The 8426-nt window shown below is 28.5% G+C and overlaps 1 long non-coding RNA gene across 1 annotated transcript; it reads left to right on the forward strand.

The window, feature by feature from the left end:
* The first annotated feature begins 6091 nt into the window (after positions 1-6091).
* On the forward strand, positions 6092-7821 carry LOC114181340. The gene is made up of 3 exons (XR_003603796.1): positions 6092-6170; positions 6284-6351; positions 7578-7821. It is a non-coding gene; the product is annotated as an uncharacterized LOC114181340 (long non-coding RNA).
* Positions 7822-8426: the final 605 nt, after the last annotated feature.

Here is an 8426-nt window from a genome sequence, read left to right on the forward strand (position 1 = left end):
TTTTATTTTTATACTACCCTAAAAAACGGAAAGTAATAATTAGAGGCAAAATGATGTACGATGTGCTTTCTAAAGAGTAAAGAAGAACAGAATTGGGTTCTCTGCATATGCCTCTGCTCTTCATGACTTCAATCTGAATATTCAGATATTTTCTTTTCAAAGACTCTTCTCATTATAAAATAAAGATTTATATTTTTTTTTCCTTTTAGTAAAATTTAAAATTAGTTATTAAAAAATTTAGATAATTTAGTGATTCATCTCTATATATGCGTGAATTTAATTTTTCTAACCGAATTTTGTTAAATAAAACTTAAGGGACCAAAACATATTTAACCCTAAAATAAAACATTAATACTAACCATGTTCACAATTTGATACCTATAATCAGTTTCGGAAGTATTATTAAGATTTCATAAAATAACACTTTTTAGAATGAATTTTACATTTAATAGTTACAAAATTAACTTTCAGAACATGCTATTTGGGAAGAGGATTTTTGTAGGGGGGAATGCAAAACTTATATAAAGAAAGTGTAAATAGCAATAGAGAAAAGAAGGACCAACTAATAAATTAGGCCATGTTGTCACTAATCAGAAGCCCATTTCTTTCTGTCACGCCATAAGTTTTATGTGCACTACCATGGGGTGGTTAAATAACCAAATTGACCCTGTTACCGTCATCCCTTACCACTATCATTGTGTATGTGTTTTATTGTGTATGGACTAAAAACAATATCTTTGTACAATTTAAAAGTTATCATTTTATAAAAATATTTTTAAATTATATAATTTTAAACTATATAAAAGTAAAAAAAATTATATTATGTCAATCAGAATATACTTCTGAATTACATAATTTGAATGTTTTTTTCTATGAAAAAATACGTCTGGTTTATATAATTCAATTGTTTTTTATACAAAGAATAGCTTATGATTACGTTATTTGAAAATTAAAAAAACTATTTGAATTCCACAGTTTAAAACTAAATGTTGAATTATGAATTAATTCATAAGTCGAATAATTTCTTTTGTTATTAATTATGCAGAAGAAAGTAAAATATGGGGGTGAAAAAAGAGATCACTAAAGGAATATGCATAACAGGATTGGAGCAATGATTGGGCCAGAGTTATCTATAAAAGTCTACACAACCCAAAAGAAATTCCAGTAAAAAAATTATGCCCATAGTCTCTAACAGGGAAGTTTTATTACACATGATTAATTAAAAAATAATTATTAAAATAAAATTTAAGATAGTCAGTGTAATAACTTATATGACAATTTATAATTGATTAATATTCGAAAAAATATTACACTCTAAAAAGGATTCGCTTGTTGTGTTTACAGTTATTTTTTAATTTTATCCTTTAATTAAAGTTATTTTAAATTAAATAAATATTTTATAAATTACATAACTTAAGTGACTGTTCTTTTAAATTAAGTCATTTTTTAGGATTTGATTATTTTTTAAATTTAATTATTTTCAGTTAAAAAGTTTTCTACAAAGTAAATAAAAATTATTTATAATAAAATTATAATAATTATTTATATTTAATTTTATAATAATAATAATAATAATAATAATATTATTATTATTATTAGTTTTTATTAACTGATCCATGTGTTTTTTTACTACTGTATACTTAAAGAGATTTATAAGGATTAGATTAAGTTGATTAACTATAATTGAATTATTCAAACATTTATTCTAATAATGAAATATCAAAATAGCTTTTGATTACTACACATATCATATATTTTTAGTACATAAATGTCTAATATAATCCGTAGCATATTTAATTTAGTTTAATAATAAGAGTTCTTATCATACGATTATTTACATATAAAATCAGTGGATTAAGATTGACATATTATTTTATCACTCTAATTAATATTGTCATTATAAATAACATGTCAGATATTGATGTTCCTACAAATATTCTTATTTCTTAGTCCATTATAGATTATCTAATCATTAGATAAAAAAAAAAATCAAAGATAAATGTACTGCTCAAAAGTTTAAATTAAAAGTTCCAAAACATGATTATGAAAAGTCACATACTTAACAACTTAATCCATGTTTGAATTTTTAAATAAAATAGGTGGTTTGATTATTAATTATAAAATTGTTAAAAGAGACTAATAATTAGTTTTTAAAATTTTGAAAATTTAATAAAATAAATGAAAATAATATTTAAACAATTTTTGGCAATTTTTAAATATTTAATATATTGTACTAAAATATGATATATTTTACAATTAAAATTTTTATATGGTTTGGTTTTAGTGAAATGGTACTTAACAATATAATAATTACTTAGTAGACAATGTTGTTGTGGGTCACATCGTCGCCAATCTAGTTGTATAAACTCATTCTATGGTACCTATCAATCAATCAAAAAGTTAGTTAGTCAAGGATCAGTTAGTCAAACGGTTGGTACATAATATTATTATTTGTATACATTGTGTTTTAATAATTTTAATTATAAAAATATCTGAAAAAAAGTAAATGTATTTAATATTTTATAACGTGAAAGAATTAATTTTTCATGTAATGATTAAGAAAATTATAAGATTTATAATATAAAATATTTCATGTTGATTAGGGATAATATCAAATTATTCTATAGAAGTGAGGTACAATTTTCTCTTTCAAATATAATGACGGTATGATATTATTATAGGACATATTAATGAATTATAATTTGTGTTAAAAAATATTAAGTGAAATGGATTTAAATCTAACTTAATCTTAAAAAATTGATTTATAAGGTAAAGTTTAGGGTTTAGGATTTTATTTTTAATTAATATGAAACTTTTAACACTTCTTTCATGTCAAGTTATATACATATTTTTGTGTGTAAGACTATATATTAGTGGACGGTCCAATAACGACCGATGGTGTGTGAAACAATAAATTTAACAAAATCAAATTTTGTCAGTAGTGGCGGATCTTGACCAGCATTATTGGGGGTGCCCAAATAATACATCCAAAATTTATACATTTCATTATTGTCACCAACACAATCAAAAATGAAGTATACGAAGAAAATTGAGAGACATAAATACCAAAAATGATTTATCAATATACCTATTTAAATAATCTATTCCTTTATTCTTCATTAATATACCTATTTTAAAAAAATAATACTAAAAAATGATTTATCATAATCTAATAAAAAATTGAGAGACATAAATACCAAAAGAAAAGTCGATGATAATCAAACCACACTTAAAATTCAATTATAAAAAACACACAGTACAATCATTTTTTCTTCTATGTTGATAAAATAAAAAATTAATATAAAAGAGGCTCATTAAATAAATTATTAAACTAATATTTCACTATCAAGTGAGACAAAAGAGAATTACCTTCTTCTTTATTTCTTCGAATGGAAGAGAACAGTTGAGAGATGAAAGCAAAAATAATTGATATTTTTCTCTTCCGAAAGAAAAGAAAATAGGTAAGAATGGAAGATGAGAACAATTTATAAGAAATTCAAGACATAGACATATAAAAGAGACTCATTAAATAAATTATTGAATTAATATTTCACTATCAAGTGAGACGAAAGAATTGTTAGAATTGATGCACCAATATTTCACAACCAAGAGGGGGGGTGAATTGGTATTAACAAATTTTGCCCAGTTTTAGCACTTCTGAAATTGTTTTGATAAAAACCTTTTCTTTTGAATCAATTGAAATAGTATGGTTTGATGCTTAATGTATGGAGCATTTATACTATAACAAAATATAGAGAGAAAGAGATAAAGCACACAAAATTTTTATACTGGTTCGATTCTTAAGAATCTACATCCAGTTCATCTAGCAAACCACAGTTAGAGATATTCACTATATCACAAGAATTTCAAGATTTACAAATACACTTGATAAATCTAAATTCTAAGATAAAGGAACACACACACAAGGCATCCACACACTTGCACAACCACACAACAGCAAGGCTATCACACACACTTGCTTTAGACAGAAAACAACAGAAATAAACAGTTTCAAACTGTATCAAAACACAAGAACAAAGCCTACAAAATGGATTGAGTACACCTTTTCCAAGACTGAAATTTCTTCTTCTTGCCAAGTCAAAATTGAATGTGTCTTGATAGAATTCTTCAAGAAGACCTTCCAAGATAGCTCCAAGAACCTGTTTCACACTTCTCTTTCTTTCTTTTGATTCAACAGGTTCAGCTTCAGAAAGTGCAGAATCTATTTTTATATAACAACTGCAATCAGGCACGAACCTAGTCGACTACATTAGTTGGCTAGTCGACTATCGGGAAGTGCAGAAACTGTTTTTATATAATAACTGCTATCAAGCACGAACCTAGTCGACTACATTAGTTGGCTAGTCGACTATCGGGATAGGAGATTAACATTTTCAGATTATCACATGGCAGCAGATTAACATTTTCAGATTATCACATGGCAGCAGATTAACATTTTCAGATTATCACATACATGTCATGTTAACCATTGTCATGCTATTATGGACATCATCAAAAACATTTCAAATACACTTAATTAGCAACAAGAATTACCTTTTTCTTTTCTTCCTCGAGGATGGAAGAGAATAAAGGAGAAATAAGAGAAAAAATAATAGATCTTTTTCTTTTCAGAAACAAAAGAAAACATATGAGAATGAAATATGAAAACAATTTATGAAAAACACAATTTATAATGAAAACAAATAATAAAAAATATCTTGATAAATGTTTTTAATCTTTATTCTTTATTATATTTGATTTTATATTTTATTATTTATTAGTATTAATTATTATGTTTATAAAAGAAATAAAATATTTAATTTAATATTTATAACAAAATAAAATCAAAATACCTAATATTTATAATAAAAAAAATCAAAATATCTATTGTAAAAAAAATTTCAAAATTTTTGGGGGCCAAGGCCCCTCCCTGGACCCATGATGATCTGCCGCTGTTTGTCAGGATATGATCTAATACATGACTCTCATATCATGTTAAGAAGTGAAATTTAAGTCTAATTCAACTTCTACCAACCGGCTTGTAAAATGAGATTTGCAATTACTTATATATTATGAATTGACCTTATCTCTATTTAATTTAAAACTTCTATCATCGTTAGAGATTAAAATAAAATAAACTATTAGAAATTAAAATAAAAAATATTTAATTTTATGTCGTTTAAATGTATGGTTGTTTTGATAAATTGTGTATTAGAATGATTGTCAATAATTAATCAATCTTTCTATGCTGTTTTCTTATTCAATATATGTTTTCAATAGGAAAGTGGAGAAACTTCATTGTGATATTTTATACCTTATGTCTTCATGAAAAGAGAGTTTTTATATTTTCAAAGGTTATTACTTTAACAAATAAAAATAAGTACAGTTCATTGTAGGCCATTTTTTTTTTCTACTTTTAGGTGCTTTACAAGCTTTTTTTGTCCGCATATTTTGATATTTCTACTTCCAACAATTAAAAATAAATAATAATAAATATTATTAATTGCAAACAATTTTTTAAGTAAAAGCAAAAACACATTTAATCAAACATTGTAATTTTTTATAATAATAATAATAATAATAATAATTATCACCGTTGAATAAAATGCGAAAAAAAAGTTATACTATCTTCATGTTAAAAGGATTGATATAACAATTTGTAGAACGAACTATTGGAAGATGCACAAACCTACTTAAGACATCCAATAATTATAAAAACATTTAGTATAATACTTAAAAATATATTTTGTATACATATAACTTTTTATTTCACATGTTTATAAATTGTTTTCAGTTTTAATTCTTTATAAACGTGTTACACTTTATTTTAGTCTCCATTTTTTTTTTAATTTTAGTCACCTAAAATGTTGTCTTTCTATTTTAATCTCAAGAAATAAAATACTTGTTTTTTTAATTCATGAAGAATTATTTATTGATATGACATTTTTAATAAGGTTAATCCTATTTTCAGTCTTATGTGTTTGGGGTCTGGCCTTTTCGTAGGCCCAAGGCCAGCCCAACTGTAGGACCCCAATACCTTGTTCAACTTTCTTATTCTCACTTTGTCTCTTTTCCAAAAACTTTCCTTCTTCCCTCTCATACTTTGCTGAAGCAGAAGCTCTGCTAGGGCAAGACCAGGTTTCCCTCAAAGTGAATCGAACCACTTCCTAGTAAGTAAAAATCGAAACTTAAGCTCCTTCATGGTTCCTTTTCTTGTACTAAGCTGGTCTTAAGTTGGTTCCACTCCTAATCTCGTCCTATGTTTTATCCGCTATGTTTGCAGCTCCTAAAAAAGTTGCTCCTATCCTCTCACTGTGTGCTTCATTTCCCTTAAGCTTAGTTTTACTCAAGGTAAGGGAAGCTAGGCCTCTTTTTCTTGTGTCTTGAAGTATGTGGTTTGTTTCTGCTTCTATTATATGCATAAAGTGATTTAAAAATGCTTGTATCTATTTTGAGTGAATTGTATGGATTGTACTTGGCTGTGTTGGGTGCTGCATGCGTCAAACAGTGGGAGAGAGCTGATATTCTCGCCTAGGCGAGAATAGCAGAAGCTCGCCCTGGTGCTGCTCGAGCATCTCGCTCAGGCGACCAACTCTTGTTTTGAGCGACGCATTGCCTCGCTCAGGCGAGAATGGCTCGCCCAAGCGAGCGCTCAAGGAAAGCCAGTGTGCTCTGCTCGCATCCTTGTCCAGGCGAAGGATTTTAGTTTTGGGCGAGTGGTGATCTCGCCCAGGCGAGCTGGTCTCGCCCAAGCGAGGGCTCGTAGAGTGCCACTGTTACAGGTCTCGCCTAGGCGAGAATGCCTAGCTTAAGCGAGACAATTGTCGTCGCTTAAGCGAGAACAGTGCAGGTTCAGGATTTATGTTGCTGTTTACATTGTGCGTGGATACTTATCTCGAACATACATGATTTATGTGGATTTGCATGAGTTGTATGAGTTATGTGAACTGGAATTGGTATGCTGGAAGTGATTATGGCATGAAACTGTTAGTTGGTGGTGTTGGCATGGGAATTTAATGTTTGAAATGAAACTGGTGGTTATGGTATGAGGAACATGAAATTGGTGTGAGATAGGCGTAATTCCATGAGTCTTGTGGGGAGATCTCATGGTGGTGTGTAGTGTATATAATTAAGATAAGGATTCAAGTAAGGATCGCATCTCGAGACTCTAAAGGAACAGTTAGTCTCATGTAAAGCAAACTGATTCTAAGTGGTGAGAGTAGCGGGAGGCCCTAATCTTTGGCAGGATAATGACCTTAGATGCTTGAAGGCTAACCTTGTGTGTGGTAGGGTAAAACCCATTGGCAATGGCTCTGCATAGCAGTAGAGGTCACCACAAGTGTAAGCGTCCAGTGAATCCGATCTTATTATATTTATCCGGATAATTGAGTCATAGTGTCTTGTTTGGTTGTTATAACATGAATTGGTGCCTACTTTGCTGCATGCTTGAGAACGGTTTTAAGTATCTGTTTGCTATAATATGTTAAATTTATTTTTCACTAGCTTATCCTTTCATTTTTGTGTATGTTCTTGTCTTGTCTTCTCTTTTGCAATGATCACCTTATTGGTGGGAGCAGATGGGGGAAATGTTGAAGGTAGACCTGGTGGTGGCAACGGTGCTGTGTAATTTGAACCTGTTATATGTGGCTCTCAGGAATAGTTTATGGCCTAGTGCCTTTTTGTAATTCCTTACTCTAGGAGCAACTCTTTTGCAAAACTGTTAAATTCCCTAGTTTATGTTTGCTTATGGCATGGTGGTATGCCTAAGTTCCTTTCTAAATACATTTGATGAATGACTGTAATAGTGGATCCACTGTTCATCTCGTGTGCTTCTTATTATTATAACTATGCGATATTTTATTTAGTAATTTATTCTATTTAAATGGGATGTCACAGTTAACTGTATTAAGTGACAATTTGTTGACCTAAGATGTGGTGACATCGTCATTAGAATTTCTAGTATAAATAAAAACAATTTAAAAGAGATGAAAAAAATAAAATAAAATATAAACCTAAACAAAAACTCTCACCTTTTATGGTATTTGAGAATAAAGAGTTAATTAAGCAAATTTGTAAACTCTAAATGTTTGAAATCAGATTTGTAACTTGATCTTAACAAATTAATTTTTTGATGACTTAAATGAAACGGCGAAACAAATTTAATGTGTTCATAGTTTATAACTGTGACCAGCATTTTTGGGATCCAATAATGATTTTACTTTCCATCAACATGGTCTTCTTTTCGTGCACTTTTTATTAGGTTTGGTAGCAAAGTGTCTTGTCAATGTTCTTCAATACTTAATAAAAAAGCAAAGAAAAAGAAGAAAACAGCTTAGAAAATGTACCTTCTTCATGAGCGCATTTCTTGTATTTAATAAATGCAGTATTGTTTTTTCTTTAATTATTTGAGGTGAAAATAGAGTTTT

The sequence above is a fragment of the Vigna unguiculata genome, chromosome 4 (genome assembly GCF_004118075.2).
Source record: "Vigna unguiculata cultivar IT97K-499-35 chromosome 4, ASM411807v1, whole genome shotgun sequence".
NCBI lineage: Eukaryota > Viridiplantae > Streptophyta > Magnoliopsida > Fabales > Fabaceae > Vigna > Vigna unguiculata.